The sequence below is a fragment of the Rhagoletis zephyria genome, unplaced genomic scaffold, assembly GCF_001687245.7.
Source record: "Rhagoletis zephyria isolate East Lansing unplaced genomic scaffold, Rhagoletis_zephyria_1.1 Rzeph_scaffold_00327, whole genome shotgun sequence".
NCBI classification, from domain to species: domain Eukaryota; kingdom Metazoa; phylum Arthropoda; class Insecta; order Diptera; family Tephritidae; genus Rhagoletis; species Rhagoletis zephyria.
Genome location: NW_016157411.1, coordinates 296,858 through 313,591, shown reverse-complemented (window position 1 = coordinate 313,591; position 16,734 = coordinate 296,858). Strand labels below are relative to the sequence as shown.

Genomic DNA, 16,734 nt, shown 5'->3' with positions numbered 1-16,734 from the left:
ACTTTCGACCACAGTCGAAGATCGAATGTAACTCATAATAGGGGCCTTTATTCGAATTATTGAATTAACATCATCCTATTTCGAATCTTAGTTTTTGTTGAATTCATTATGGAAAAAACGCGCTCAACAAAGCAAGTGAGTGCGGCAAGGATAGTAAAATGAATTTACTTATATTTCCAAACATTTTATTGCCTGTTGCGGTTTCACTCCGTAAGAAATTATCCAAAATTCTGCAGAGTTAAAAGTTATTCCGTGAGAAAGTTAAAAGACTTAAATATTCAGTTTCCGCTGCTTTTCTTTCCTTCAAAGCTAAATAGTGAATTGGCAGGTCCCTGAAACTCGCCATCTTGTGAGTCACACACTCACAAATCAAAGCTTTTTTAAAAGTATTTAATTGACTAAGTAATGTTTTGAAAAGTTTTTCGGTTAGGGCGATCAAAAATTTTTGACAGTCTTTTAATATGATTGTTAAGTCAAGTTTATCACGCAGTTTATTAGCCTCTTCTGTAAAATTATCGTGGAAAACTAAGTTTTGTATATTTTTATAATTCGGAAAAATTTATTTGTAGGGTAAAAAGTCGCCAAAAATCGCCAATGGTGATTTTCTAAATTTTTACGCGCAGGTATCCAAAAAAATCGTCAAATTGGTGCGAAATCGTCAAATCAGGTCTTGTGTAAAAATTTTAGCGAACGGATGTATTGTGCGATAATATTTTCGGCACTAACAGGGCTTTTGCATGATATGGATGTGCATATGTAAATGCTACCGTGCCATATATTAAAATGTATCAGAAAAGTAGAATTTACATATGGAAATATATCCATCCATAAAAATTAGCTCAGAGTAGTCTTATCTAGGAGTCTTGTTAATGACAAAGATGTCATTTACAAAACATGTTGAAAAAAGAAATTTGTCTAAAAATAGCATATGTACAACCTGGAATAACTTTTTGGCAAAAAAATATATATCACTTGAGTCGAAAGGGAAACTTTTTCTAGCAGTGGCTNAGTGAGTGCGGCAAGGATAGTAAAATGAATTTACTTATATTTCCAAACATTTTATTGCCTGTTGCGGTTTCACTCCGTAAGAAATTATCCAAAATTCTGCAGAGTTAAAAGTTATTCCGTGAGAAAGTTAAAAGACTTAAATATTCAGTTTCCGCTGCTTTTCTTTCCTTCAAAGCTAAATAGTGAATTGGCAGGTCCCTGAAACTCGCCATCTTGTGAGTCACACACTCACAAATCAAAGCTTTTTTAAAAGTATTTAATTGACTAAGTAATGTTTTGAAAAGTTTTTCGGTTAGGGCGATCAAAAATTTTTGACAGTCTTTTAATATGATTGTTAAGTCAAGTTTATCACGCAGTTTATTAGCCTCTTCTGTAAAATTATCGTGGAAAACTAAGTTTTGTATATTTTTATAATTCGGAAAAATTTATTTGTAGGGTAAAAAGTCGCCAAAAATCGCCAATGGTGATTTTCTAAATTTTTACGCGCAGGTATCCAAAAAAATCGTCAAATTGGTGCGAAATCGTCAAATCAGGTCTTGTGTAAAAATTTTAGCGAACGGATGTATTGTGCGATAATATTTTCGGCACTAACAGGGCTTTTGCATGATATGGATGTGCATATGTAAATGCTACCGTGCCATATATTAAAATGTATCAGAAAAGTAGAATTTACATATGGAAATATATCCATCCATAAAAATTAGCTCAGAGTAGTCTTATCTAGGAGTCTTGTTAATGACAAAGATGTCATTTACAAAACATGTTGAAAAAAGAAATTTGTCTAAAAATAGCATATGTACAACCTGGAATAACTTTTTGGCAAAAAAATATATATCACTTGAGTCGAAAGGGAAACTTTTTCTAGCAGTGGCTAGGACAATACAGGCATATGGTTCCCAAGTATGGAGTTCGTCATATTTTCAAGAAGTACACTGAGGGAAAAAATATTAAGATCAAATAGAAACGTAATTGATCTTACTATAAACGGCAACGAAAGTACTGTATATTGGTAAATGTTCAATTCAATTACGCGCATATTAAAATGACCGCGTTCATACTGAAAAAGCATCCGCGAAGTGAATAATCAAGACAAAAACTATAAAAAAACATTAATTTGCATGTTGCCTGCAGTGGAATTCGAACCCGACCATCTCCGGATATCAAAAACTTGTGGCAAGCATCTTTGCGCACTCAGCTACACCCAGACATATAAATTTGCTTTCAAATGTTGAATATCCATCAACACCATCAATGTTCAATTCAATTACGCGCATATTAAAATGACCGCGTTCATACTGAAAAAGCATCCGCGAAATGAATAATCAAGACAAAAACTANGTCCCGGCGTTTCGCTGGGTCACGTCTAGGAATCGAGATATATATATAACTATCATATAGGGGAAATTGTCACCTTTGGTGGTCTTTTTTTTGACATAACTCGAGAACCACTAGTCCGATTTTGCTCAAACAAATTTAAAAAAATTAGAAATTACAATTCCTTTAATCTGTTCATATAACGTTTTTCTATATAATCAACAGTTTTGCCGGTAAAAATAAATGTATGAAGAAAAAAAATATTTTTTTCCTAAAATATTAAATTTTTTTAAAACTGTTGATTATATAGAAAAACGTTATATGAACAGATTAAAGGAATTGTAATTTTTAATTTTTTTAAATATTTGTGACGTGCGCGACAGCCGAAACCAGCCCGAACTTTGGTAACATTTTCTGAAAGTATACCCATTCAGTAGTAAAACACTCGATGGATTTGCAAAAGTTAGCTCGTACTTTTATTTCATGGCCTACTAACGTTTTCATGTCTCGGCCTAAGTAGTTTTCAAAAAAGTCGAAAAATATTTTCGTGAAGCATTTTAACCCATTAGCTAACGCCTAATTTTGACCCTTTCTCAAATCTCCAACGTTGTTTCTCAACACTACCTCAAGTGGAGGATCATAGCGTTCTCAACAAAAAGGGCATTTTTCTTTGTATGAAAAAGGGACTGTTTCTCAAGTAGAGAAAATGCTAGTTCTCAACTTGAACTCAAATGTAATTCTCCAATTGGTTATGTTTGCGACCATTGAAATACTGAAATTGAAATTGTAAAATACCTTATACCTTTTTGTTTGAAACGACATCCATAGATGAATTTAAATATTAATTTTTCATTTTATTACTCCTTTTGTATTATGTAGTTAATCCATATCGTATTACAATAATTCACTTCACAGTATACAGTCCGACAGTAATTTTGCCACTCGATTCACTTCGCGTTTTATTTTCTTTCAAGATTATTTGAGGATACTTTGAAGATTATTTACTTTTTATTGGTAATTTTCCTCTTTGAAGATTATTACTTTTTATTGGTAATTTTCGTCTTTATATAGCTTTCGTTTTTTACCTGATAATTAAAAATTCGTTCACTTTTTACGTCTCTGCGCGTCGGTTAGAGATGAGTTGGAGAATGATGTTGGATATCAACTTGGGAACTATGATTTTATCCAAGGTTGGAGAAATATTATTTTGGTGTTTATTGAGGATGCATCAGATCGAAAAACATGTATTTTTTTTACTTGCTTCCCTAAGGCAAATGTAGTGCCACACACAGTGATGGCACATTTAGTCAGAAAGAAGAAAGCTGAAGAGTTTTTTTTTGGGAAATAAAGATGAAATTCGATTTTTCTAGTAAAATTAGATTTTATCCGAATTTTAGCAACACAAAGTTCGATTTCAAAAATTCGCCATTTTGAAACTAAAATTCGATTAAAAGTCGAATATCGAAGCTTCGAATATCGAATTTAACCATCCCTACAACAGGAGTACAAGTGTATGGTTAGAGTACGCATACGCTCTGAGAAACCACACGTGTTAAACTAGGGTGGTCCAAAAACAGTAAAGTCGGAATTTTAATGGTCTCCCTAGGATTGTTCTATATCGAAAAAAAGTATACTCATATTTTGAAATCAAAAAATATTTAGAGGTCGCTCAAAGCGCTCAAAGTTTTTCATGTATTTTTATATGGGAAAAGAACAACTATTCGTAGAAATGATATAGACTTCTTGAAAATCAATATTTTTCGATCGGAAAACTCTCGTTCTTTTCAGGAGACTTTCAATAATAATACCCAATTATTTATTTAAAAATTTTTTAATACTAACGATTTTTTATTTGTCCCCAATTGCATTTTTCGGCGTTTTTGTGGGTTTTTGGTGGACCTATTAATTATAGTTGCGATGAAAAAATGGTGAAATAAACAATTCGAACTTGTTACTGGGAGTCTTCTACAGATGAGAGTTTTCCGATAGAAAAGTTTTGGTTTTTTAGAATTCTATACCATTTTACGAAAAGTTGTTTTTCCCCATATAAAATACATGGAAAGCTTTGGGCACTTTGAGCGACCTCTAAATATCTTTTTATTTCGAAATAAAAAATAGGGGTATATTTCTTTTCGGTATATAACAATCCTAGGGCATAAAAATTCCGACTTTACTTTTTCGCATGCACTTTTGGACCACCCTAATGCATACACAGCAGCAAGTTCATGCCACCAAAATCTATGTCGTATGCATAAGATTTCTACTGGGTAATTATATACATACAGATTTATATTTATACATATATATGTACATAATGCTATACTAGCTGGTGTGCGTTCTGCTACAAAATGCTTTGTCATTTCTACGTATACTACGTATGAGTATACATCCATATACATATATGTATATATTGCAGTGTACTTAAAATCCACAGATTCCACACCATATTATGTTATCCCCGCAGTTAAATTTTCTAGTTCGGAATTAGAGTTTTTAAGCACTAACAATTTGTGCAGTATCTCAACGAGTACATCTTCTTTATTTTTTAATTTTTGCATCACATGAAAGAAATTTTTTCGAAAAATGTGAAAAATTTTGGAAGTTCATTAATGTAATAGGTATTGGATTCATCGTATATTCGATTTTCGTGAAATCTTCGCAAATGCGGTCCTGAATCCGAATAGCTTCTAACGTAAATTCGAGATTCCCAGACTAGTATTACTTACGTATATTACGTAGTATTACGTAGTATTACTTAAGTTTTTGTACAGATTTTCTAGGACAAGTTTATTATGTCGGAGAAGACATTCAAAGTGAAAAGATACCACCGTTACGCATACCACTATTGGAAGCTCAGCCAACAAATTGAAAAAATCGATAAATAAAAAATATTTATGTAACTAACGGCCTCTTGAAGAACAGCAAGTGACTTGCTTAAATTGGAGTTCACCGGAAAAGCTTGCACCTTGTAAATGACAATTTACTCCAATAAAAACCTAAACACAAATCAACTTATACCAATACTCTCAATATTACTCATCAGTATTTAAAAATACTAGGTGAATAAAAATCGATACTTTTTAGATGAAAACATGGGCTTCTTAACCGACTTCAAAAAAAGAGGAGGTTATCAGTTCGTCGGAATATTTTTTTGTTTGTTTATTTTTTCTGTATGTTACCGCATAAATTTGGACCACGTTAACCGATTTCGATAATTCTTTTTTCATCGGAAAGGTGGTACCTCAAGGGTGGCCCCATACTCACTTTGTTTAGATCCGTTAATTGGATCTTGAAAAAAGTAACGATAATCTTAAATTTTTATATGAGAATTGAAATTGGTTTTGTTTTTGCTTAAAAATTACTTGTTGTGTATATATGTATATTACTTTTTTTGTATGTATCTATATACATATGTACATATGTACGTATTTATTGTCCTGCTTGACTCCAAGGCACATTAAACGGGTAGTACCAGCAGAGGAGCGAATATGATTTTTTCCGTGCATTTAGTTCCTGTTTTGTCATTTTTGTTTACATTTTACTGAAACATTTAAAATTTTGCAGCTTGCCATTTTCGCTCTGGTGCTATTACTTGTTTAATGTGCCTTGTCTTACACCTATTACTGAATTTTCGAATGAAGAAACAGCGCTCTTTCTACTGGGATGTTGTGTCACAATACAGCCACAAAGACACCATATGATTAATACTGCCATGTTCAACGTTAAACAGCTGATTCAGTACAAAAGCATCAAATAACAACACAACAATGTTTCACAGTCGCAATATTGCAGTAGAAACTGTTGATTATCTTACTTGTTGTACGTACCGCGGACTGCAACTACTGTTACTGTTCTTATTGTAAATACATTTAATCTCAACTTAAAACTTGTTTGGAATTGTTACGAAATCGGTACAATTATTTCGAAACACGTAGTGCTGATTTCTAAAAATGAAAATTAAAACCAACAAGCCAATAAAAAATCAACAAAATTCGTTTATACGTATGTGTGTACTATGTATCTGAATATGGGTATATGTAAAATAATGTAAATACCTACAGATAATAATTACAGAGTAATATGGGGTTTCCATCAAGATTGGGGTGCTGCGCATATAAGTACATAAATAGTTGTAAACTAATAATAAAGAATTAAACATCAAACAATTATTATTAAAAAAATTAGTGATAATAATATTTGTACATACTGAAGTGCATACAAATCCATATAGTATATGTGTACTGCAACATTTTCATATACATATGTAAATACTATATGCACGTTTATGAGTTGGTATTAATGTTTGTGTGTACCCACATAGTATCTCCGTGCTTACAAATTCGATTAATAGGGCCAGTCAATGCAAAATAAAATATATACCTATGTAGTATGTATATCAAAAGGTTTATGGACAGATAAAAAATGCATGAAAACAAGTAACTGAAGATGACAAATCTAAATGTATCTGACTATATAAGTATGTATGTATGTATATATATATTATGTGGCCATGCACATTCATGAATATAAATGTACATATGTATGTATACCAATATTAATTAGTATATACACAGTGCATACGAGTATGTTTATAAATATATGTAGATCCATATACAAGCGCATACAAACATATGCATGCGCAGTACATGCAGTGTTGCCGTTTTCACCCATTTACTTCAAAAGTAATACGTGTTTGTGCAAACTTTCGGAAGATACTTCGCTCATTTCGTGAAATACTTAATTTTTCCGCTTAGTACACAATTTGATACATTACAAAGAGAAAATATTTACATAGGTATGCAGTGGCAGCTTTTAAAATTCGATCAAAAAAAATAAACGGTTTGGGGTCAAATAAGCTTAAAGAAAAATACTTTAAGCGAACTATGTATAATGAGCTGACTGCATTCATTTTTAATTTACTTTGCTTGTCTCATACATACATAGCTCTGCGTCCGCAATTTTAAACTTGATCCAATACAAAAGAGAAATAGACTTTCATTACAAACTGTTGAGAATATAACGGACGTATTAATAGTCAAAATAAAGCCTACACTGAAGGTACTTTCATCGTTTTGACAGAATTTCCAACAAGTTTAACGTGGAATGTATCACATAGTTTGATAATCAACGTCGACAGTTCGATCGACAGTTAATAGTTTTAAATACATATATTTATATTCAAGTTCCTCTCACTATATCCAAGATATTTTTCTTCATGTACATACGTACATATGTACATATCGTCGTTTAAAGTGCAAAACCGCGTATCAACAAAATGCAAAACCGCGTATCAGAAAAATGCAACACCGCGTATGTGAACTTGTAGAAATTAGTTGCTAGAGCGTAAAAGCACTCATATTTCAAAATGGTTCTCTTTCTTATAAAGCAAACTCATTTCTGGCTAGTATATTTCAGGACGAATGGATAAGGATTGAGCCAAGAGCTTCTGTGAGCAAATCCAATTTTTGGCAGCCAATGTCAGTTACGCGGTTTTGCAGAATGACGATACGCGGTTTTGTACTTTAAACGGCGATACGTATGTGTATGAATGTGCATTACATGATTTTTTTGGTTATTTATTGACAATAATAAAAAGCAAAAGTATGAAACCAAATAGCATTGTTTTAGTAAAAAAAATATCGATACATGTGATCTATTTTTTGCTTCATTTACGATACATTTTTTCATGATGTCGCGGCTACACTGAGTGCAAGTTTCCTTAATATTTTTGTTCCTTCAAACATACATAGTTTGAAAATTTAGCGAATACCAAAGTTTTACAGTTGCGATTGTTGATTTTGTCGAAGTGCGGATTTTTATTTAACATAATATTTTATCTAACGCTGTAATATTTGTTTTAAATTTCTATTACATATATTGTGAGCCGTTTGACAGATTTTGTATACGTAAATCTGGAATCAAAACGGAAATGAGTTAGGGAATTTCTATAAAAAGGTAACGATACCCTGCGGCGGGGGCGGTGACAATTGACGCTTTCGTACTACATAGTTGCATTACTATGTAGTTCCAATAGCATATTATGCTCCAGGTAGAAAGAAATCGAGCTGTTGGTTACATATTTCACCTTCAAAAGGTTATTGGTCGTTTTATTATGATAGTCCTCCCTTATTACATAAAGGAATTTGTTATTTATCATTTAAATACAAATAATAAATTTTGAATACTTATCAATGTTCTGCTTATCTCGTGTGACCACTACGCAAATATCGGACTGTAAAGTAACAAAATAAAGCACTAAATATTTAGATACTCCTATAAAACAAATACTTTTTAAATTTCTTTGGTTTCTTGTCAAATAGGTTTATATATACTAATATATATGAGCTACTTTTCGATTAGCTGGGAAGCAGACAGAAAATGGGGAAAAATTCGAAAACTATGATTTCTATAGATTTTTGTACGGGATATGCGTTATAGTTTTTAAACATTCTTCCACTTTCATGGTGAAATTTCTGAACGAAAATTTATTCGTAATTTTTCTCATTTATGGTAATTTTTAATATTGTTTTAAGTTATCTCAATCGAAAGATGAAGTCTTTTTACATACAAATCATTAATAAATAAATATAGTTTAAAAAAACTAAAAAACACGCTTTTAAAGCATATCAAACAAAAAGTAAAAAATAATTCTTAATATAAGTTGAAAATAATAATGAACAAAAAATAATAGTATTATTGTGAAAAAGTTCATTATTTTCAACTTATATTAAGAATTATTTATTACTTTTTAGTTTGATATGCTTTAAAAGCGTGTTTTTTAGTTTTTTTAAACTATATTTATTTTTATTTTTTTAGTTCGTTAGTAGTAGTTAGTTTTTTTGTTTAGATCATCCTTTTTCCGTGATTACTATTACTAACGACAGCGAGGTGCAGCAACGAGTAATCTTCCAAGTCATTAATAGTCCAAGTTATATAAACAGTGGCACCCCGATTTAGAAGATTTCTATTTTGACAATATAACCAGCGAGACTCAGTGGTGAAACATTTAAATTATTTTTCACAATCGGCTCCGCGATTGAATAATGCTCGTACAGCATCGAAATGATTATTTTCTACTGCTAAAAGAAGAGGCATATTGCCAAATTCATCTTTGCAATTAATATCAGTACCGCGGTCAAGCAGTGGAAGATAGCGTTACATCATGTATTTTCAGCTATAGACGGGATTTGAAATCATGTCTGGTAAGTTCGTTGTCTCGCGCCTACGACTTGCGTCTTAGCCGCTTGGCCAACTGTGCAACTGATAGGGATAGAATGTATTAACACTAATAAGCCTAGTGCTCGAGTCGGAAAGTAAGTAGACGGTACGCATGCGCAGACAGCGTAGTTGTCTCACTTGCTCTCACACAGAGGCTGTGTGAAGAAATTATTTAATCCTGGCGATCCTAATCAGGATAATGAGATAAATTTATGAAATTATTATATTGTCGCTGATTCTTGATAAGTGTACAAAGTTTGAATTAAATCTGTCCGTTTAAAGTGGGTCAAAATCGAGTCCAAAGGAGTCGGTTACAAACATACATACATACAAACATACAGGTGAAGCTAATAAAATGGACTTGTTTTTACTTTTCTGAGTTATAAAGCCTTTTAGAGCGCCCTAATCTGCTAACCGTGCGAGTCAATATAATATTTTTATACTACTTGAAGTTTAGATCTAAAACTTTCGCAAAAACTTCCTTAGATAGTCATCTACAATACTGTTTTAAAACGAAAAATTTATTTCAAACTTTATAACACAACTTTTGCATTTGAAAACAAACACCCTCTTAATTCGCATAAAAAAGTTATAAACCTGTAGTTTTATTTGTACTGAGTATTAAGAAGTAGTGTTAAACTTAAATATTTTGCAATAGTTTGTAGTTTAGTTCAAATCGAACGATACACAAACAACTGAGATATAGCGAGTTTAAATGACAATTTTGTTAAAATTATCATCAGGAATCAGTTCAGCCCAATAATACAATTTTAAACAACGCCACTCTGAAGCTTGTGAAAAGTTTGTACGACCCATCACAGGATGGTGTTGTCTAGAAATTTTTATAGAGAATGAGTTCAGCCCAATAAAAAAATTCCAAATAACACCACCCTGTAAATAGCAAAGACAAATGTACCAGTCGAGTAATTTGGCTTGTTTCAAACCGCACATTTGAAAGCACACTGACATGTAGAGCTGTCAAACTATCGATAGTCAAGTCCATCGAGGTTTTACGATAGTCTTAAGGGTGACTATCGATACTATCGATAGTATCGACCCATTTCATATGTTTTTCTAAATCCATTTATTTTTCGTTATCTTGATTTTATAAATTTGTTTATTTTAGCGGCTCACGGTTGCATTTTAATATCGAGAAATATTGCTAGAAATTCATTCGCCGTGTAAACAGTCAAAAAGCGATTTCAGAAATTTTCCCTGCAATTCGCCTTTCGGAAATAAAAAAAACTCTTTCGAGAGACACTTTACATGCAAGGTGCCACTGCTCATGCAACTGCTTTCTGCAATTTCCCAATTTGACAGTCTTTTGAAATATACTGCATTGCCCGGTATGACACGCTCTTAAGACGGCAATGTAACCTCTATTTCCACGCTTAAAATAAAAAATGGCGCTTTTAGAAATAAAGCCACGAACCGACTAAACAGATCACCCAGCACGATAACCGCGTATTTATAATTGCATTTGAGAAAAAACAATAATAGATGATAATGTGATTGACGTCTCTGCAAGAAAAAAATACTTTTTTATTCGTTCGTTCATGAAATAATGCTGCCAATTTTTGTTCTCTTTGAACCAATACGTGCAAATATCAAAAGCGCTTGGAAATAGAATACGCTATCAATGAGAAGATAGTGGCGATAGTACTATAACTATCGATAGTTATTTCATGTGATCAGACTACTTACATGTTGTGCCTGTAGCTGAGTGCGCAAAGATGCTGGCTACAATTAGCTGCGGCCAAAAGTGTCCAGATTCAAATCTCACTAGGCGGAACATATAAATTAAAATTTGTATTTTTGTTTATTTTTTTTAATTATTAAAAAGTATCTGTGAAGTGCACAACGAAAAAAAGTGGTACTTTTACAGGCAACAAGTTACGCAGCGAGAGCCAATTGTCTCCTCCTAGGACAACTTCATGTTATATGCGACATTAGAAAGCATGGGTGGTAGATTTGCGAGGTATCGGTATTTGACTCCCGAAAACTGGTGAATTCAATAGTTCTGTACTAGTACTTTCCGCTNTCAAGTTACGCAGCGGTAGTAAATTGTCACCTCCTAGGACAACTCCATGTTAAATGCGACATTAGAAAGCATGGGTGGTAGATTTGCGAGGTATCGGTATTTGACTCTCGAAAACTGGTGAATTCAATAGTTCTGTACTAGTACTTTCCGCTGCAGGGTATGTATGTATGTATATATATGCATTCTCACTACAGTTCTTGTATGTGCATACATATGTACATATTTATATACAATGTGTTTATGAGAATACAAAATTATGAATTCGTTCATTGTAGTTTGGTATATATATATATATATACATATCTGTTTTGTGCATATACCCTGCAGTAAAATTTAGAGACAGTCTGATAAAGCGCTAGTTCCGAACTACATATCTCAGAGCTATCTGTGAACTAGTGCAAAAGGAATGCAGAGCGGGACAGTTGAAACTTGCGGTGTAAATGTTCAAATGTTCACAACTCGTACAATACGAAAGTAGCTCAGCGAGAAGACCTCCGACGCAACCATCGTTGGTCGCGAGTTCAAATCGCGGTGGAGGCAGTTGTGAGTTTTCAAATTTAATGAATTTAAATTGTTGCGTGCAGCTTAAAATATATATTTTTTTTAAATAAAATATGTAACAAAAACAGAATCTGTAAATGAAAAGAAAAAACGAAAAAAAAAAACGTTTTCTTATAAAAAAAAACTATCCAAAATGGAACCAGTTAAAAACTGGGCGACAATTGCCACCGCCAAGGACATCGTCGTACAAAACTGGACAGTTGAAAGCATTGCTTGGGTATTGAGCTAGAACTGGTACTGTCCGCAAAAGGTCTAGTTCTACGCTAGTTCTAGGCTAGTCAGATTTTCTGCAGGGTATATACGTACATATACATATGTACATACATATTCGTTTATATATGTATTAGCGTACATGTACATACATATTGTATATACATACATACTGTGATCTTTATACAAACTCGTACGTACTTTACCTTGACTTATCATGACGTCGTTTATCAGTTCAACTGCAAATCCATAACACCGTCGCGTTGTTTAAAGCGAAATAGTATGCAATATACCTATGTACATATATAAATACCCATATGAGTATAGTATGTTTGTATGTTCATAGCACTACGTACAGTCAGACGTACGTACATACTTATCTATACAGTAAATGTATATAAGTATATATATATATACACATGCCTTCGATAATAAATATTTGTTTATATGCACGAGTACCTACACATATACAGGGCTGCCAACTGTCTTTAGCTATGAGGTGCCATATTGACGATAAAAAAGTGCCAAAATGTTCCAAATAAATAAACTAAAGTGCCAAAAATGGTGCCATCCTTTTTAATTCTTCCCATTTATCAATAAAATAAGAACCACATTTCTAAAACAAAAGTGAAATGCAAAAATAAGATAAACCACTTGAATAATCTTTAGAAATTAGAAAATTTTAGTTAAGAAAAAGAAGTACACGCAAAGGTTTTGACAAAAATGTATTGAAATATTACAATTTTTGAAAAGTGCCATTTGGTGTAAAATAGGGACAAAAATGGCACGGTTTGTCCGAAGTTGGCAGCCCTGTACATATACTTGCATATATATGTATGCATAGAATATTTGCAGCATACATACATATGTACATACATATATCGCATGAAGTGTTTTAACTTAAAATTTATCATTTGAAATACATATGTATATAGTCAGATTTAGTCGGGAAGATATTACTGAATACATTTTAAATGTGTGTACGAGACCGACTTCTAATTAAATCCTGTTAATTTGACGGCTAAAGGAACAGACTAATTATAAACTAAACATTTTCACAGATCATCGGCCCCATTGCGGATTTCTCGTGAACAAATATTCCCAAAAATTATAAAGCAAAACAAAAACCATTTTTCCCAATTTGTTTTTGTTTTGCAAGTTAAATTATGGGAACATTCTATTCACACGGAATTAGCGATAGGGCTGCATCATATACATGCATATGTGCATACATACATATGTATGTATTTTTACATACCTCCCACAAAAGCTGATATTTTCTTGTCTGCTGAAATTGTGTTTGGCAGCTGCATGCAATTGTTATACTAAAGCACATTAAACAGGTAGTAGCATTAGCACGGTTGCCACTTCGGTAAAATGTTACCAAAATTTATAACCTTTATTCTCTTTGGTAATTTGGTAACTTCCGATTTCATTAGGTAACTTTCAGACAAAATGTTAAAAAAAATTAATTTGAATATCATATAATATCTGCGGCAGAGTTACATACACGCAACTAAGTTCTTATTGAATGAATTTGTTTTTGATAATAGATTTATGATTGGCGATTTGCACATACATATCTACATACACATCTGCCATGAGGAGCTAGGGTCATGGTGTAGGCTGCGGTCTTTCAAATTTAGATGGTTATTATTTGAGTTTTTCCATCAAAAATTGTCTGAACGACATGCAGTGAAATACAAGACGAGATTTTATTATCAACCTGTGGCATAACGAAGCTATCCTTGCCTCAAACGAGATTTATTTTCGTTATACATAGTAGTTTGTTTAAAATGTTAAAGTTATTTTATTGATTTAAAGTTTTTTTAAAATTGCTTTAAAAAATAAAAATTGGTCATGAAATATATTTAAATTAAATCTAATAACAATACAAGGAATTGGTCCAAAGGGGTGAAAATCTATAAATCAATGACTTCACAGGATCTCCAATTTTAATTTGTGTTCTGCCACTCTCTGATTCCGAAAGTCGAGTAATTTTTTTTCCTGCGGACAAGCTTTCAAGATTTTTGCAATTTATCTTTATTCAGATAAAAAAGTGGTTCCACTTTAGAAACTGTACTGCAAATAAAAATAGTTTTCTTTCGCTTGTAAAAAAGTGCATATTTTTTAAAGTAATTTTGAAAAGTTTTGGACAGGTTTTTCACATTGAACTTCTACAGCGTAAGGCTGTTAATGGGGACAAAATTATAAAAATAAAAGAGTTTTTGTAAATTCTTTAGTGATGAAGTCAAGCCATTATTTATGATAATCGATAGATAAATAAAACAGTTGAGTGGCATCTTTTATATAAGCTCGAAAGTGTAAATGTAACGCCCGTTGTTTATTACAAAATAAAAAAGGTTTTGGTAACTTTTTGGTAATCTTTTTAAAAAATATTGATAACATTTTTTCTAAGTGTGTGGCTACTGTGAGCATTAGGGCAAAAACATTTACTTGTATTTTGTTGTTGCTTCTGGTCTCTAAAGTTAGTTTGTTCCAGTATTATTCGGGCAAAAACCTGTGGAACTGTCAAACTACGATGTTACTCTCTAAAGTGAGAGTAAGATGAGAACAGATGCAGAAGTGTACGGGAACGCAAAAAGGACTGATTCATGCACAAGCGTCAGTCGGTTTGTTTAATTGTCATTGGTACAATACTGATTTGGCGGAAATATCAGTAAATAATTAATAAAATATATACAATTAAGAATAATTGCGTACATATTCAAATATTTCGTTGTTTACTTCCATCTTTGCTTGCACCGCGTTCTGAGAATAGATGCAGAAGTGTACGGGAACGCAAAAAGGACTGTTTCCTGCACAAGCGTCAGTCGGTTTGTTTGCATGTCATTGGTACAACACTGATTTGGCGGAAATATCAGTAAATAATTATTAAAATCTACACAATTAAGAATAATTGCATACATATTCAAATATTTTGTTGTTTACTTCCATCTTTGCTTGCACCGCGTTTTGTTTTTGTTTACAGATGCAACCCTGGCTGTCGTTTGACACTTTTCATGAACTTGCAGGAAGAAAAACTTCGGGAAAAATCCTGTAACTTCTGACTGAGAGAGATGCTCCTTTACGCGCTCAAAAGTGTTCCCAGTGAGAGAAATTCTTGCTCACGGCAACGACTTCCTGTAATTTCATACTAGCTTTAAAAGCTCAGTTAGCCTAGACTTAACTTAAATTAACTTACCGTAAGAAATCATCAATGATTACTCAACACGTCAACTTAAGCCAAGAGCGGAAATATTTTGTTTTTGTATTTTCTCTTTCAGCTGTATAACAGTTCGCCGCCTAAAATGCCATATCAAAAAAATCATGCAAACAAAAACGTTTGCTTTCATTTATTTTTAAGAAATACAAAAACGAGAGTCTGGCAAGCCTGATTCTCTCACCGCTCTCAATTTCCGTAAGACCGTAACTTAAGAACCTAAATTCTACAGGTTCTTACACCCCTATTGCGAATGTCGACTGGCAGTAGATAAACGACTGTTAAGCGATTATAGATTATCGATGATATTGTGAGTGTCGCTTAGTCGCTCAATTAGCGACTGTGAATACATTTTAATAGCTCATCCTTCTATTGCTGTTTTTTAGTCGTTGGAGTTTGCGTTTATAAAATTTACATAAGTGGTATTATAATGGATAGAAAGTAAATCAATTGATCTGTAAGTTGTAAAAAATTGTGAAATATACATATGTATGTATGTGTCTGAATTACATATCAAAAAGTGTAAGCAACAAAAGGCAACTTGCCCGGTTGGTGGAGCTGATGTGGGAGAATGAGGACATAGGCAAGTGAAAGGTGTACAATATTTCTCCGGCTACGCCATCCACAGTATTTTTGCGCAGAACCAACATCAAAATTTACGAAAAAACTGCATAATTTATTAATTAACTAGTGCTCGGAAATTTGAAATCTTTATTTTAAATTAAAGTTTAATTCTTTCACTACACTTGTATGTTAAAGTTTTTAAACTAGGGTCTCGCGTTTGGACACAAATATCCAATATCATTGTGCAAATAACTAAACCGTACCGTATTTCTTAAATTTCCATAAAGTTTATTAATGAAGAAAACAGCTTTTCCTGCAAATGCTGTAGAACCTAAACACCGTGAGGCATCGGGAACGCAACTTCTATTCATAAAATTACATATGTATGTACTTACACTTCATCTTCCAACTCCAAGGGATCCGACGAATCTCGTAATTCTCTCTTTGCTTTAGCCAACTCTACTAATCAATTAGCTACCACATCATCCTCCTCATCACTAAACCATATTTCAGCTGTGTAGATCTTTTAAATTTTATAATAAAAGCAATTATTTTAAAAATTATGTAAATGAAATACTAAAGAAACAAATGTAAA

The 16,734-nt window shown here is 32.6% G+C and overlaps 1 protein-coding gene across 9 annotated transcripts in view; it reads left to right on the top strand.

Moving 5' to 3' along the window:
- The first annotated feature begins 5,831 nt into the window (after positions 1 to 5,831).
- LOC108359027 (Sox box protein 14) overlaps positions 5,832 to 16,734 on the top strand; it is a 72,373-nt gene continuing 61,470 nt past the window's right edge. For 3 of the 9 annotated variants that reach the window (XM_017610644.1, XM_017610642.1, XM_017610643.1), the window contains exon 1: positions 5,847 to 6,324. The gene's annotated coding sequence lies outside the window, so the exon portion shown is untranslated. Of the gene's footprint in view, positions 6,329 to 6,354; positions 6,441 to 16,734 lie in introns of those variants that run through there. The other 6 variants (XM_017610649.1, XM_017610652.1, XM_017610648.1 and 3 more) reach the window with 6 other exon arrangements.